This window comes from Fukomys damarensis, unplaced genomic scaffold (genome assembly GCF_012274545.1).
Source record: "Fukomys damarensis isolate Sample0158 unplaced genomic scaffold, DMR_v1.0_HiC HiC_scaffold_22, whole genome shotgun sequence".
Lineage (NCBI taxonomy): Eukaryota > Metazoa > Chordata > Mammalia > Rodentia > Bathyergidae > Fukomys > Fukomys damarensis.
In genome coordinates, this window is record NW_022900934.1 from 26,959,063 (window position 1) to 26,975,297 (window position 16,235).

A 16,235-nucleotide genomic window follows, 5' to 3' on the forward strand; every position below is an offset into this window, starting at 1 on the left:
ATGAAATGTGGAAAAGTTTAATTTGATTCAATCCTCTGCTGTATCTTAAGAATTTTGATGCTTTATGTATGTTTTAATTCTCACAAGACATACTTAATCCTACCAGTTTTACCCTCTTTTATCCATTTGTCATTCTTAATTGCTTCTTCACCACATACTTAACCATGTGTGGTCATTTTTTTAAATAAATACATCCTTTAAATTACCCTTTCATAGGCCAGAGATTTAGCTCAGCGGTTTGGTGGCCTGCCTTGCAAGCTCAAGGACCTGAGTTCAATCCCCAGTACAAAAAACAACAATAATAATAATAATAAATGACCCTTTCATGAGATCTGCTGATATCTCTCTTTTTAAAACTATCTGCAAGTCTATGGTTATACTTTACTCTTGCAATATTTTTGATAGACATGTATTTCTAGGCTGGCATTTACTTTTTTAAAATGTGTTGAATAATTTATTCCACTTAGCTTATGGCTTCTGTTGTTGCTGTTGAAAAATCACCTGTCAATGTAAGAGTTCCTCTATTAAAGGTAAGCTCTCTGTTTTTTTTTCTTTATTTCCAGCTTTTCTCTTTCTCTGTGATTGTATCTATATTACCATTTTCATTTATTATATGTAATAATATTTCTAAGTATTTCTGAGAAGAAAATAAGAAATATTAACTTTTCAAATTCATGTAAAGTTTTGTAACTCCTTTCTCTTATTTTTTTTCTTTCCCTTTGAAAATATTATTAATCATTTTGGCTCTCCTGGATCAAAACATTTTGTCTTAATCACAATATTTTTATTTTGGCAAAGTCTTGCTAATTTTGTCACATTTTACAATATTTTATTAGGAAAGTTTCAAGAAGTAATTTATATGTACTTATTGCTCTTCCCCAAACTATCATTCTGACCTAATATAATGTGATAAGGGGCAAATAAGTAGAAACTCCAAAAACACATCTATGCCCAGAAGACCTCAAAGAGCACACAGAGTACTCTAAGGAAGTTGGCACATCCTGTAAGGCCAAACTAATGACCCCTTTCTTGGAACATCATGATCTGATTGTGCTGGCAGCCTACAGCCATACTATTAAGATTTGTTTAACATCACAGAGGTACAGAAGAGAACTAGAAGTTCATACCACTATCCATGAAAGGAGCAGAATACAGATGTGGAAGATGAGAGCTTATTAAATAAGTACACAACTACCAAATTAAATCAGTTGATGAGCTTTGACAGTTAATATCAACCTACTCCTGGAACATGCAGTTGATCTTCATAAAGCCTGCTATTGTAAGACACAGTATATAACCAGAGCACACTGTTAGTGCTGGCAAGAAAGAATTTTAACTTTAAAATATTTTCATTTAAATTACCTACTTTTCAATTCATTGTTCTGGTCTCTATTTCAACTAGACTACTTTTGTGATTTTGTTTTAGCAAATGACTTGCACAGGTAGGGTAATTCCCTTCCAGAGTTTAGAATCAGAAAGTAATTATCTTAAATGTCCATGCAAAGATACTATAAATGTTCACTCTTTTCCCCTTAAGATAAACACAAATGTTATATGTCAAGACCCAAAAATGTGAGCCAACTATTTGATGAAACTGTGATTTTATAAAAGACAACAAATAAGAATAAGGAAAACAGCTGTCCAATAGTAGCTACTACAGAAGAACATATTGATAAAATATACCTTGATATTTTAAAGAACAAAAAATCTGTTAATTCTTCAGTATTATCTCAGGATGACAGAATTAATAAAGCTTTTAAATCTCAAGTCTGTCTGGAGAAGAAGGAATTGTAATTGGTAAACAGGCACCACACAAAAAGGCCAGACGTGCACCTTTGTTTAAAAGAAAACCCCAGAGTGGATTATATGCATCCATTAGGGAGCTCAGGCTATGGTAAACCCAGTTCACCACTTAAGTTGTTTTCTACACTTGAAAAGAAAACTTCAAAGGATGTGACAAGCAACAACAGACTCATCTGCACCTCAAATCAAGCAAAGAAAAAAGAAATATTATCTGGAACAAAACTCATCAAGCCTGCAGGTTTGAGTAGAGCAGCTCCCAAAAGTGAAAATTGCCTGGCTACTCCTAAGAAGTCTGAAGATCCTAAGCAACTGCTTCTTGTGTTCAGTTTCAGATTGATTTTTCAGGATACAGTCATGAGAACAAAAAGAAATAATTATTTATGCTTAAAAGGGTTCAAGAAGCTGAAGAAAAATTCAGGTATGCAGAAGCCCTAATTGAGCAAATTAAAGTCATGTTCTCAGAAAAAGACAAAAAAACTGGAAAATAAATTGGAGGAACTAAAGAGTCAACAGGAAAAAAAAATGGTTCAAGGTGTCAAGAAATTACATTCTTCAAACCAAGTTAAGTAGCTCTGAAGAAACAAACAGAAGCCAGGGATTTAGTGCAGCGGTTCCAGTGTCTGCCTCGCAAGTTCAAGGACCTGAGTTCGGTCCCCGGTATCAAAAAAATAAAGAAACAAACAAACAAACAGAAAGCAAAGATGGTTACATTTTGGAGAAACAGCTGATCCTGTCAGTGGAGAAAAGTTGAAGCAAATCCAAAAAGGAATACAGGAATAAGGATATCAACACGAAAATGAAAAAATGATATAATCAAATAGACGATCTCCAAGAACAAGAAAAATAAAGAGCCAGCTGTTGGACCCTGACCACTGTGTAGCCCCCAGCTAGTCAGCATATAGTCATGCACATTCCTTTCTGCCCTGTTCCCAGATAAGATTAGAACAGAGTGTGCAGGAGGAGCCTGGTACAGGTAAACAAGATAGTGACTCATGGCCTCACCAGAACAGAACATCCTGAGGTCTAGAGAGGATCAACCTAAGAGACAAAGTGCACCCTACACCTGACCCCCTGAGATAGATAGCAAAAAAATGACCCCAACACCTTGCCCACTTGCTGTGCTTGCAATCCTCTCCCCCTTGCCTTTAAAAATTGTGCAAACCCCTGAGCTGGCACCTCTCAGAGCTACTTGGCTCTGGGAGTGCCATCTGGCCAGCCTAATAAAGGTCTGTTTTCCAACTAGTCTGGTGTGTTCCTTCCTGGGTGACTCTCGCTGCTAGTCAAGCCATCGCTGAGCTATAGGCCCCAGAATCTTGGAGGCCCTTTTGGCTGTCCAAGCTCCTGGAAATAAAACTGAAGGTCTTGCATCCAGAGCCATCGCTGGGCTGTAAGACTTGGCATCATGAAGGCCCTTTTGGCTGTTCACGCTCCTCGGAGTGAAAGTGAGACTTTAGGTCTTACATTTTGGAGGCCCCAGAGAGATCCCCGGGTGGGAACTGTAAATCCAGCTGAGAGTCTCTAAAGTGGGATCCAGCAGGAGATTCTCAGATATAGACCTTTGAAAAGCCTCTGGAGGTGAGCTTTGGAATGGTTGTAACCATCTGTTGTCAGGATCGAGGTGGCTGACTAGCTGGGAAGCCTCCCCTGACCCCCGCCCTGACAAGGACTCTGGGTAGAGTCAAAGTTTTTTGGGGGCACCTGTTTATCTTGTCAGTGTCCTGTCTGTTGTGTGTTCAGAATTTTGATAAAGATTTTGTGGGGGACTATGAGATAAAACCACAACCAAAGATGCTTAAAAAAATTTGTGAGTTATCATGATCTCAGCTAAGCCAGACTTGGCCCCCAGAAAAAAACTCTAGACAAAAAGAAAGTTATCTGCCTTTGTTTTGTTTGCCTGAGACCTTGATAACTTGGAGCCTTCTCGAGCTTCTGTCCCGTGGTAATCAGCTGCTAATGAGAACTATTTAGTTTTGGTCTTAGAACAATTGCTTGCCAAATCTGTTGTTTTTCCTGTGGTGAACTTGCCTCTCAGAAAATATGACATCGATGCAGGCAAATCCCAGTGTTTCCCCTCTGGAGGAGATTGAGCTATCCCCTACCCCACTTGAGTTGCCAAAAAGGTGTGGAGTAGGTGGGGACAAAAACAGAATTGTTTAGTTTTACTGCACTGGAGGGTGCAGATGGGAAAGCATGATGGGACTCAAAAAAATAAATAAATAAAACAGGGCTTGCACTCATTAGAAAAAACTAAAATGAAAAAATAAATCTCTAATGGATTAAAAACAGGTAGAAAAACTCTGAAAAACAAAATAGAAAAAAAAAACTACAAACCAGAGAAACTGCAGTTGTGTTTTACCAGACATCAAGAGATTTTTACAAGAAAAATCAAGTTAGAAATTTTAACTATTTGATAAATGTATCTGTTTCAACTAAATTGGTGTGCTTTAAACACTTCTTGTGCATTGCATATTCTTGAATTGCGATTATAGGGTTGACTTGCTCTTTTTTGTACTTTGCTGATTAAAAAAACCCTCAAGGTTAATACTGTTCTACTGACAGCCAGTCAAATTTTAAGATGTAACAATCTGAGAACAGAAAAGAGGATACTTTAAGATTTTAAAGGATAAAGTTTGTTATAAAAGGTTAATAGTAAATGAGACAGAGAAAAATATTAGGAAAGCTATAAGTAAAAGAGATATACTTTTGACATAAAAGGTTTTTATATGTTTGTCTTGTTAAAAAGAGATAAAGAAAGATATATAAGACCAAAAAGCCTAAATATGTAGAGAAGGTGTGTGGAAATGATTTAACAAAAACTATATATGTTTGTTTGTTAGTTTCAAGTTTGTTACAAAATGTCTACATTGGTTATCATCAAAGGGTTGGATTCTAAATATGTTGTGATATGTTTATAGTTCTCATTTTCAAAATATGATTTCTGTAAAAAAAAAAGTAAATTGTTCAGTTTCCCCATGCCTTTAAAACTATTAAATGACAAGACATTGATGACTCTCAAATAATAGAGTCACATAATAACAGGCCCTCATTTGCGAGAATCCCCAGCCAAATTTTGCACCAGTTAAAGCCTTAAACCCTGCTACTTTTTGCCTGTGGAACCTGGCCCCCTGACCATGACTGCCTCAGGGTCACTGACGAATTGTTCTCCAGTCATCTAGATATGCAGAAAGACCTGCTGCCTGAGGCTGATTTCGTCCTGTTCAAGGATGGAAGCAGCTTCATGGAAAATGGGGTACACTATACTGGCTATGCAGAAATGACTCAAGATGAAGTGGTCAAAGCAGGACCCCTCCCCACTGGATGGTCAGCTCAGTGAGCAGAGCTATGGGCAGTCATACAGTCTCTCCAATGGGCAAAAGAAAAGAGGGAAAATGTTTATACAGATTCCTGTTTGCCACTTGGTATATCTATGGCACAGTCTATACAAGTGTGATCTTCTCACAGCAGCGGGCAAACTTATTAAAAATAAACAGGATATAATATAGTTATTTGAGACAATATAAAAATCTGACAAAGTAACTATAATAATTTTTAAAAAGATGCAATAGCATATAGCAATGCTAAAGTAGACAGATAAGCCGAAAAGACAACTAAATAAAAACTTTAGATGATTATACCTGTTAGGGAATTTATCATGTTAAAGTATTTTGTGACACTGCCATTTTGGGCTGGATTTCTGGGTTCTTCTACCCCTAAACCCTTGTCTTAAATTTCCTTCTCCCAAAACCACATCAGTACATAGAATTAAAAGCTAAAGCTTCCTGCAGAGCTCCCTCCTTAGTGGGCAATGTGGCTTGCAATAGGTTAAGGATGGCATACCCCACCCTAACAAGGAGGTCTTTGGCTCCAAGTCCCATAAATAGGCCAGTATTTCCTCCTCTCTCTCTGCTCTCTCTCTCTCTCTCTCTCTCTCTCTGTGTGTGTGTGTGTGTGTGTGTGTGTGTGTGTGCTCTTTCTCTCTGCTCCACTCCCCTGAATAAATTCTCCAGTCAGACCTCTTCGTGTGGTGTGTGTGGCCCAGTTGTTGAGCATTGCTGTTCCCTTTCAACACCCACCCCCTGTAAAGGTTATAAATATATATTAATATGGGTTTATATTTTTCTGGATGGCCTGAGGCCTTCCCTACAAAAACAAAGAGGGCTTCAGAGATATGTAACATTTTATTAGAAAAATTTCAAGGTTTGGTCTGCCTCTCTCCATAGGCAGTGACAATGGGCCAGCATTTGTAACAGAGGTTGTACAAGATCTAGCTAAACTGTTATACTGCTTATTGACCTCAGAGTTCTTGTAAGGTTCTCCCCATATGAGGTCTTGTTTAAAAGGCCACCCTGTGTCTTGAGAGACTTTATAAAATTATCTCAACTGGGCATATCCAGTATAAAATCACAGCTGTTAAAATTGGGCAAGTATTTCAAAATATTCAAGGGTAAATTAAAAATAAAGAAGACCTTCCTGTGCTAACTCCTGCTCATCTGATAAAACTTCAGGACCAAGTTTAAGTTCCACAGATTCCAACCCCAAGAGACAATGCACTCAAAGCCCTGCTCTCACCCCCGCTGAAGCTGGTGAGTCCACAATGGCTAAAAAATGAAAACTGCAACAAGATATGGACTAAATGAAGGATTTGATTTGGGCCTAAAAATCAGTGGGGAATGTGGGACCCTGACCACTGTGTAGCCCCCAGCTAGTCAGCATATAGTCATGCACATTCCTTTCTGCTCTGTTCCCAGATAAGATTAGAACAGAGTGTGTTGTAACCTGGTACGGGTAAACAAGATAGTGACTCATGGCCTCACCAGAACAGAACATCCTGAGGTCTAGAGAGGATCAACCTAAGAGACCAGGTGCACCCTACACCTGACCTCCTAAGACAGATAGCAGAAAACTGACCCCTGCCTGACTCCTTGCCCACTTGCTGTGCTTGCAATCCTCTCCCCCTTGCCTTTAAAAATTGTGCAAACCCCTGAGCTGGCACCTCTCAGAGCTACTTGGCTCTGGGAGTGCCATCTGGCCAGCCTAATAAAGGTCTGTTTTCCAACTAGTCTGGTGTGTTCCTTCCTGGGTGACTCTTGCTGCTCGTCAAGCTCCCAGAGCTGTCACTGGGCTATAGGCCCCAGCATCTTGGAGGCCTTTTCGGCTGTCCAAGCTCCTGGAAGTAAGACGGAAGGTCTTGCATCCGGAGCCATTGCTGGACTATAGGACTCAGCATCGTGAAGGCCCTTTTGGCTGTTCACGCTCCTCAGAGTGAAAGTGAGACTTTAGGTCTTACATAGCTGGGCGTGGTGGTGCACACCTGTAATCCCAGCACTCGGAAAGCTGAGGCAGGAGGATCTCTGTGAGTTTTAGACTAACCTGGGCTACATAGTGAGTTCCAGTTCAGTCCCAACTACATAGTGAGACCCTGTCTCAAAAAACAGAAAACAAAAAACAAAAAGAAAAGAAAAGAAAAATAAGAGCGAATGTTTAACGAAAACCAGAGTTTATTCAGTGAATTAGCTTCCTTAAAAAGACAAATATACAAAAGTCATTTCCTATCTCAAATAGTAGAAGATTCAGAGCCTAACAAAAACCAGAGTTTTACAGATCTGTTAGCAGAACTATAGGTAACACAGAAAGAAAAAAGCAGTTCGTTGATGACATCAAAAGAATGAAGCAAGACAAACAAGCTCTTGAAGTAGGCTTGGAAGAAATGAAAGAGCAAGACCAAGCCAAAGATCAGATTGCTTATGCCACGGGTGGAAAGTTATATGAAAGAAAAATTTTGGAAGAAACACATAAATAAGAAATCAGTCATCTGCAAAAAAAGGTTACAGTGGTATGCTGAATATCAGGAACTTCTGGATAAAGATGCAGTTTGGTTTAAAGAAGCAAATGAAGAAATTGAGAAGTTGAAAGTGGAGACTGAGAAACTAAAAGTTCACTCTGGTAATTCATCTGCTCAGCAGAAGTTACAGTCAAAAGATAGAGAAACTGATGCCAGAACAATTCAGGATCTAGAGTAACAAGTTAAGGAAGTGGAAAGAATTCTGAAAAGAAGACACCCCAATTCTTTACCTGCTTTAATACTGGCTGCCTCTGCCGCTGGTGATTCAGCAGATAGAAATACAGTGGAATTCATGGGAAAAGGATTAAAAAGCTGGAAGCTGACCTGGAGGGCAAAGATGAAGAAGCAAAGAAAAGCCTCCATACCATGGACAACAGTTTCAGAAAATGAAGATCCAGTATGAACAAAGACTTGAGGAACAGGAGCAACTACTTCCCTGCAAATTGAAGGAAACACCGCAGAACCAGCATGACAATTCTAGGGTAAAAGCACTAGAAACAGAACTCAGGGACATTAAGGAAGCCCATCAAACCACTGCGAGATAATTTAAAGCAGAAATAGATGTTCTTAAACTTCAGAATGCTGCATTAGAACTCAAGAAAGATGGTAAAAATGATAAAGATTTCCAGTCTATAGAATTCCAGGTGGAACAGGCCCATGCTAAAGGTAAACTAGTAAGACTAAATGAAGAACTGGCTGCCAAAGTAAGAGAAACACAGAACCCTTCCAAAACTGTGAAGAGGCTTCAGAAGGAGAGGAGAGTGATGCCGTATAATCAGCATGCAAAGGGCAGAGAGGAAATGAATGCCCAAAAGGTGCAGAAAGATGTTTTGCACCCAAATAAAGGAAATGCAAACTGCTCTGGAACCCTGGATCACAAGCTGTCCCAACCACATACTTTTATGGATTCCTATATTTCAGAGGTTGTACAAGAAAACTAAGGATTGAAAAATGAGCTCAAGGAATTGATTTTGGAGCAAGAGAAGCAGAAGATGGAATCTGAAGCAGCAATGAGCCAATTTGAAAACTCCAAGAAAAGGGTCAAGGAAACCCCTGCAGCACGTACTGCGGCCCTCAGAGCATCCCAGCAGAGGGAAGCAGAGAAACTCCTTGGCCAAAATGCAGCTGAAAATTCTTCTTCCAAAGTAGCTGAACCGAATCATAAAATAACAACTCAAGAGGTCCTTATAAAACATTTCCAAAGTCAAGTTAATGAGCTGCAGGGTACACAAGAGTCTTTTGCGCTTTCTCAAGTTTGAGAAGAAATCCTACAGAAAGAGATTACAAAGCTATTAGAAGAATAGAGAGAAGCCAAAGAAAACCATACTCCAGAGATGAAATATTTCAGGGGCTTAGAAAAGAAAATAAAAAAGATGGAAGTAAGATATAAGCAGAGAGAGCAGGAACTTCGGCAGATAATACAACAGACATACCAAGTAGTAGAAACTGAGCAAAAGAAAGAAATTGAGAAATGGAAAAGACTTGCACAGTTAAAGTTCTGCAGAGAATTAAACTCAATATTAGATGTTCTTCGAGAGCTGCGCTGGCAGGGAGTAGTTGTGCCAGTTGCTTTTGCAGGTGAAGTGAATGAACCAGAATTTGAGTAGAAACTCAGATTTCAGATGAGCTTGTTGAAAGGCCTGAACATGGATACAAATGTATCACTTTCAGGACAGATTTTGAAAAATGAGTTCCAGTATGCTGCCAGAAGGAAACAACACAAATGCCACCATTTCAGAATAAATTACCCTTAACCAACAAGGAAAATAAAAAGGCATCATGATGTATTTTACTGAAGATCGTTAACTACTCACATTTTCAGTGACTTATAGACAGGTTCCTTAATGTCGGATGATTATAACCTTGTAAGCTTTATTGTAACAGGTCTTACCTATAGGCTGGAAATGGAAGAAAATTGCACATACTCCACCACATTATTTTGAACCAAATGTGTATTTCTTTGAGATAGAAAAGTAGCTGCTCTTTTTTATGAAACTGGGTAGAGGGCTGTGAGCCCAGTGGTGTGGACAGCCTGACCACTGCCAGCCGAGATAGAGAGCTTTCTCAGTAATTTAGTGGAGAATTCTCAACTTCCATACTGGTAGATAGTGGATTCTCCTGTGTTCTAGTTTTCCACCCCTTCTTCTAGATGACTCTTTTTTGTCCTTGATATAAAGTGAAAAGAATAGGGAAATTTGATATCCACTGTTTTAATCTTTTAGGCTACAGTACATAAATGCTGGTCCTAATTTTTTTGTAACTTTGAAATTAACAGTACAGTAATTTTTACCTTTTCTATTGAAAAAAATCCATTAGAAAAAATACAAATATGCATGAGTAGCTGCTTTATTTTACAATTCCCATTTCAAAAAGCCAAGAGAAAATATATATGATAGCCAGTTTGTTTTCAAATGTTCTAGCCCAGGATTGTCCAATAGAAATGCAATGGAATCCATATCTGATTTTTAAATTTATAGCAGATTTTTTTTTTTTTGGTTTTTTGAGACAGGGTCTCACTATGTAGTTGAGACTGACCTGGAACTCACTACGTAGCCCAGGCTGGTCTCAAACTCACAGTGATCCTCCTGCCTCAGCCTCCCAAGTGCTGGGATTACAGGGGTGTGCCACCACGCCCGGCTTATAGTAGATCCATTTTTTAAAAAGATAAAAATGAGAAAGTACAAAGCTCAATTTGGATTAGCCATATTCCAAGTTCTCAATGACTATATACCAGGAAGTGTAATTACAAAGTAAAGTACTATATAAAAGACAGGAGGGCGGGAGTTTAGTTCAGTGGTGCTACCACCTGCCTCACAAGTACAAGGTCCTGAGTTATATCCCTGGTACCAAAAACAAATCAAAAAACAGGAAAATTAAATCTTAGTGGAACTGTGGGCAGTGGATGTGAGACACAGAAGTTGTTAAATGTAAGGAATGTAACTATTGTCTTAATGCCCAGCATTTTTAATGTACCTTTTCTAAGAGGACAGTAAAAGCATTATAGTTTGCTATTTTTACTGTGAAGACATTTTAATTTGTAATATAATTTATTTGTATTATTTAAAAAACAGAAAAAAATAGTCTCCTACTTTTTCCACTTGGGGTAAAATATAAAATTTACCGTTTCAGCCATTTTTAAGTAGACAATCTGATATTGAACACACTCACAAAGGTTTGTAAACATCATCTTTCTATATCCCTTTTGTCACCCCCAAAAGAGTCCCCACATGGGGTTTAGTGCAATCTTATTTTTCTACAGTCTGCAAAATAAAAAAATGTATCTAACTTCAGGAAAAATAAATAGTATGATTTTTCAACAAATGTTATTACCCTCATCTGAGGGACCCCCGAAGGATGTCAGATGTCATACAATGCAGAAAATCCACTGCACTGCTGGCCCTTAGAGAAGAAATTGAAAACACATGTGAAGCGATCTCAATGACCAAGGTTACCCAGGCAGTGGTTTGAGGTACTAATAAATGTCTGGAAGCTTGAGCACGTCTTATAACTGCAGAGGAAAAAGGGGAAAAAGGTAACTTGTATTAATCTCACAGTGTCTCAATAAATGCTATTATTAAAATATTTATACGTTTTTCTTTTCCTGAAGTGTGCATACATTTTTTGTTGCCTCTGTATTTTTACTTTGGTTACCTGTGCTTTTGGAATCATATACAAGAAATCTTTTATATTTTTTTCTTATTTTAATTTTGTAAATTTCTGGGGTAAGCTGCAAGAGTTTGGTACACATATACAATGTGTAATGATCAGAGAAAAGTAGTTAGCATTTTCAATTCAAACATTTTTTCAATTTTGATTAATATATAATTCTACATATTTATGGGATACAGGCCTATATTTCTCTTTTTTTCTTTTTTGGGTTTTTTTTTTTTTCTTTTGAGAAAGGGTCTCACTATGTAGTTCACTGTTCTGGAACTCACTGTGTAGCCCAGGCTGGTCTCAAACTCACAGTGATCCTCTTGCCTCAGCCTCCCAAGTGCTGGGATTACAGGCGTGCGCCACCACACCCGGCCAGGGCTATATTTCAATACTGCACACAGTACATACTGATTAAATGAGGGTAATTAACGTTTCTATCTTCTTATTGATACTTTTTTATTTGGAAGCTTCAAGCAGCTCTCTACTTGTTACTCATAAAATATAGATAGGTCATTATGAACTATAGTCCCCCACTAGACTGAAGAACACTATAGAACTCTTGCCTAACTTATTATTTCTATCTACCTACTTTAGGGTACCATTATCTAATCTATTCTCCCTCCCACATTTCCTAGTCTCTAGTAATCACTATTCTACTTTCAACTCAATTTTTTTTTACACCCACCTATGAGAAAGAACATGTGGTACTTGTCTTTCTGCAACTTGCTTATTTCACTTAACGCAATGTCCTCCAGTCCCAGCCACTTTGCTGTAAATAATAGGGTATCATTCTTTTTATGGCTGAATAATATTTCATTGTGTGTATTTACTACAATTCCTTTATCCATTCATTGATAGACATCTAGGTTGGTTCCATATTTAGCTATTGTGAATAATGCAGTAATAAACACAGGTGTGCAGTTGTCTGTTGGATATGCTGATATCATTCCCTTTGGATATATACCCAGAAGTGGGATAGCTGGGTTATACTGTATGTGGTAGATCTGTTTTTAGTTTTTTGAGGAATCTCCATACTGTATTCCACAGCATCTATACTAATTTGCCTTTCTACCAACAGTATCTGAGAGCCTCTTTTTCCTTATATCCTTGGCAGCATTTGTTATAGTTTCTTTTTAGTCTAGCCAGTCTAAATGGGGTAAGAGGGTATATCTCATTGCGGTTTTAAATGAATTTCCTGATAGCTAATAAAGTTGAGCATTTTTCATAAATTATTTTAACCATTTGAATTTCCTCTTTTAAGAAGTGTCTATTATGTACCACAAATATGTACTAACACTTTTTTTACCTTAAAGAAGTGCCTATTCGTTTTCTTGAGTATTGTTAAACTGCAGACTACCCAGGTCCCACTCTCAGAGACCTTCCTTAGTGCAGGTGGGCAGAAGTCCCAGGATGTAGATTTTAATAAGCACCTTAAATAACTCATTTTCTGAAATCCTGGTTTGTTTAGGTATCTTTTTCTTTTTCTTTTTTTTTTTTTTTTTTGTACAGGGATTGTACTCAGGACCTCATGCTTGCCAGGCAGGCCTGGTGCCTCTGAGCTACATTCCCGGCCCCTGTTTAGGTACCTTATGTATATAAGGTGAATGGCAGCTAACAAATATCATTTTCACTTTTAACATACCTTGATATTCTCTGTCCCTCAATTCAACACATATTTAATAAAATATGGGTAACTTTATAAATACTTCAATAAAACAAAAAAGTATCATGTCTATCCAAGAAATCTCTGCCCAGTTAATGTTGTGGAGATTTACCGCTATGCTCTCTTCCAGTAGTTTCATAGATTTGGCTCTTACATGTAATTCTAATTCATTTTGAGTTTTATTTTTAAACATGGTGTGAGATTAATCTAATTTCATTCTTTTGTTTGTAAAACCAAGTTATTCCCAAAATCCTTTCAGATTTTTTGTTGAGACACAGTCTCCCCAGGCAGTCCAAGTTGGTCTTGGAACTCATTAAGTAGCCCAGGCTGGCCTCAAACCCACAGCAATCCTCCTGCTTCAGCCTTCTGCATGCTGATTACAGGCATGCACCACCATACTCGGCTACCCAAAACTTTTGTTGAATAGACAAACTCACTCTCATTGCATATTCTTAACATCTTTGTCAGAAGTTAATGAACTATAAAAACATGGGTTTATCCCGGGCTCTCTATCCTTTTCCATTGCTCTATGTATCTGTTTTCCAGCCAGTTTCATGCAGTTTTGATCCCTGTAGATTTGTTGCATATTTCAAAGTGAGGTATTGTGATACTTCCAGGTTATTTTTTTTTCTCATTGAGTTTATTGGTACATTTTAGGCATACAGTACAGTTGCATTCATCATTGGGATCTTGTACCTTTACATGACAGGTCTTGGCTCTCATTTTTTCCCCATACCCCTGCCCTCCTCCTCCCTTCCTTCCCTATTTACAAAAACTTTATTTCCATTTCTTGGTTTTCTAATATTTGTTTCTTTTCCCTTCTTTCCTTTACCCTACCCTTCCTGCTTCTCATACAACTTTAGCCCTAAGTGTAAATAAGATCCAAATCATATAACTGACAGGCTCTTTTTATTCAAGATCGCTTTGGCTACTTGTGATCTTTTCTGTTTCCACTCAAATTCAGGAATTTTTCTTACTTCTTTAGAAAAATGTCATTGATATTTTGACAGAAATTGTATTGAATCTTTAGATTCTTTTGGGTAGTACAGAGATTGTAAAAATAATTCTTCCAATCCAAGAATATAGAAATCTTTCCATTTACGTTTTCTTCAGTTTCTTACTTCACTGTTTTACAGCTTTTGTACTAGTCTTTCACCCTGGTTAAATTTATTTCTAAGTATTTTTGGAGCTATTATAAATGGGATTGTTTTCTTTATTAGACAGTTAATTGTTAGAACATTGGAATGCTATTAATTTTGTGTGCTATTTTCTGTCCTGAAACTTTACTGAATTTATTAGGTCTACCAGTTTTCTGCAACACACATATTTCTTTAAATCACACTTAATCCTCAACCTCAACTAACAGAGTAAATCTCTTTTTACCTTTGATTTAGAGGCATAAAACAATAGACAATAGCATACGTACAATAGCAAAATCAACTTCTGCCTAACATAATTCAAATATTCTAACCCTGCTCCACTGCTGGTGGGTGTGTAGACTGGTGCAACCACTGTGGAAATCACTGTGGACACCTCAAAGAACTAGGATTGGGGGTCCCATTTGACCCAGCTATCCCTCTGCTGGGAATCTTCCCCAAAGAATTAAAAGACTCATACCAAAGTGATATAGGCACATCCATTTTCATAGCAGCACAATGTGTGATAGCTAAAACTTGGAAGCAGCCCAATTGTCCATCAACAGGAGACTGGATAAAGAAAATCTGGTCTATTTTTATAAAGTTGAATACTACTCAGCCATAAAGAATGAAAAACTAGAGACAGTTAGCACTGTCATTGAATAATCAAAAGGCAGCTTCACTGTTGTGTCCAGGGTGATGATGAAAGTGTGAGGACCAGTGAATTCCATGAATATAAGCCCATTGCCATGTTTCATTTGTCTGAAGTGAATTTCTTGATCAAACGTAGTGTTGTTTAAACTGGGCATGGTGGCACATGCCTGTAAACCCAGCACTTGGGAGGCTGAGGCAGGAGGATCACTGTGAGTTTGAGACCAGCCTGGGCTACATAGTGAATTCCAGCTCAGTCTCAACTACATAGTGAGACCCTGTCTCAAAAAACAAACAAACAAAAAAAAAGTAGTGTTGTTTATATCTTATCTACCATTTTATTACTAGAATCTTGCATGGTTCGTGGTACATAACAGAATTTTGAATATGTGTGGGTTTCTTAGCTAAAAAATGAACATGGATTGTCATCAGGCTTTTTGTAAAAACAACCTTAAAGTTTTCTTCAGAAACATTCCAAACGTTTTACAGTAACTTAAAGGCAACTTTTTAGTTTATTGTGTTCTCTTTGAACCTGGAAAAGCTCTACTGGCCTTTTCTCTGTGTGAAAGAGTTTGGAATTAGATCTGCTGGATTTTAAAAAACACTCTCTGCCTTTACTTTCTGTGGTTACAGAAAGAACATCCTTAGATTATACTTTTCTGTGAAACACAGATGCCATCTTCATTCCTCTTGAATATCTTACCCTCTCCTCTCTTCTACTTGATGTATAGAGTCTAGGCTAACATTAGTTTTGATGCTGAATATGTATCCAGTGACACCCAGATGTCAAGATTTTGGAAGATGTGAGAAATATCTCCCACCCTCTTGGCATATTTTAGTACTTATAAGACACCCGGTTTATGATGGTTTTATCGCTATCGTCAAGTACTTAATATCTAGTAAAGACAACAGAATAACTAAATAGGAATTTCCAAAGACAGTCATGCACAAATAGGGAACACGTCTTGCTTACATTCTCTCTCTCCTAGAAACAGAAAGACCACTGAATGAAATCTCAAGAGTACACACTTTATACTCCAGCCATGCTTCAGGTTGAAGAATTTTAAACATTCTAAAATTCTGAGCAGATGACCTTGGATCAGATTCACTTTCATCATTACTTCTTCTCAAATATGAAAGAAAACCACTATGGGAAGACCTCTAGAAATTCTTCTTGTTGGATTTTTTTCAGCTTTAATTGAGTTTATTGGTACATTTTAGGGATATGTACAGTTACATTCATTGTTGGGATCTTGTACCTCTACATGACAGGTCTTGGTTCTCATTTTTCCCCTTGTCCCTGCCCTCCCTTCTTGTTGGATTTTAGATCTGCATCTTCATTTTATTGTCTTATTTCTGAGAGGTGAGTAGACAGCTATCTTGGTGCAGCTGGGCAGATGGCCAAAGTAGGGAAGGCACAGACTTGCCCACCAGCATTTGACAGCCTACAGATGGCATCAGGAGTGATGGGATGGGCTATGCT

General features: G+C 37.9%; 1 pseudogene; it reads left to right on the forward strand.

Annotated features, from left to right (window-relative positions):
* Positions 1-1,429: 1,429 nt before the first annotated feature.
* Positions 1,430-9,278, forward strand: LOC104873974 (annotated as a pseudogene).
* Positions 9,279-16,235: the final 6,957 nt, after the last annotated feature.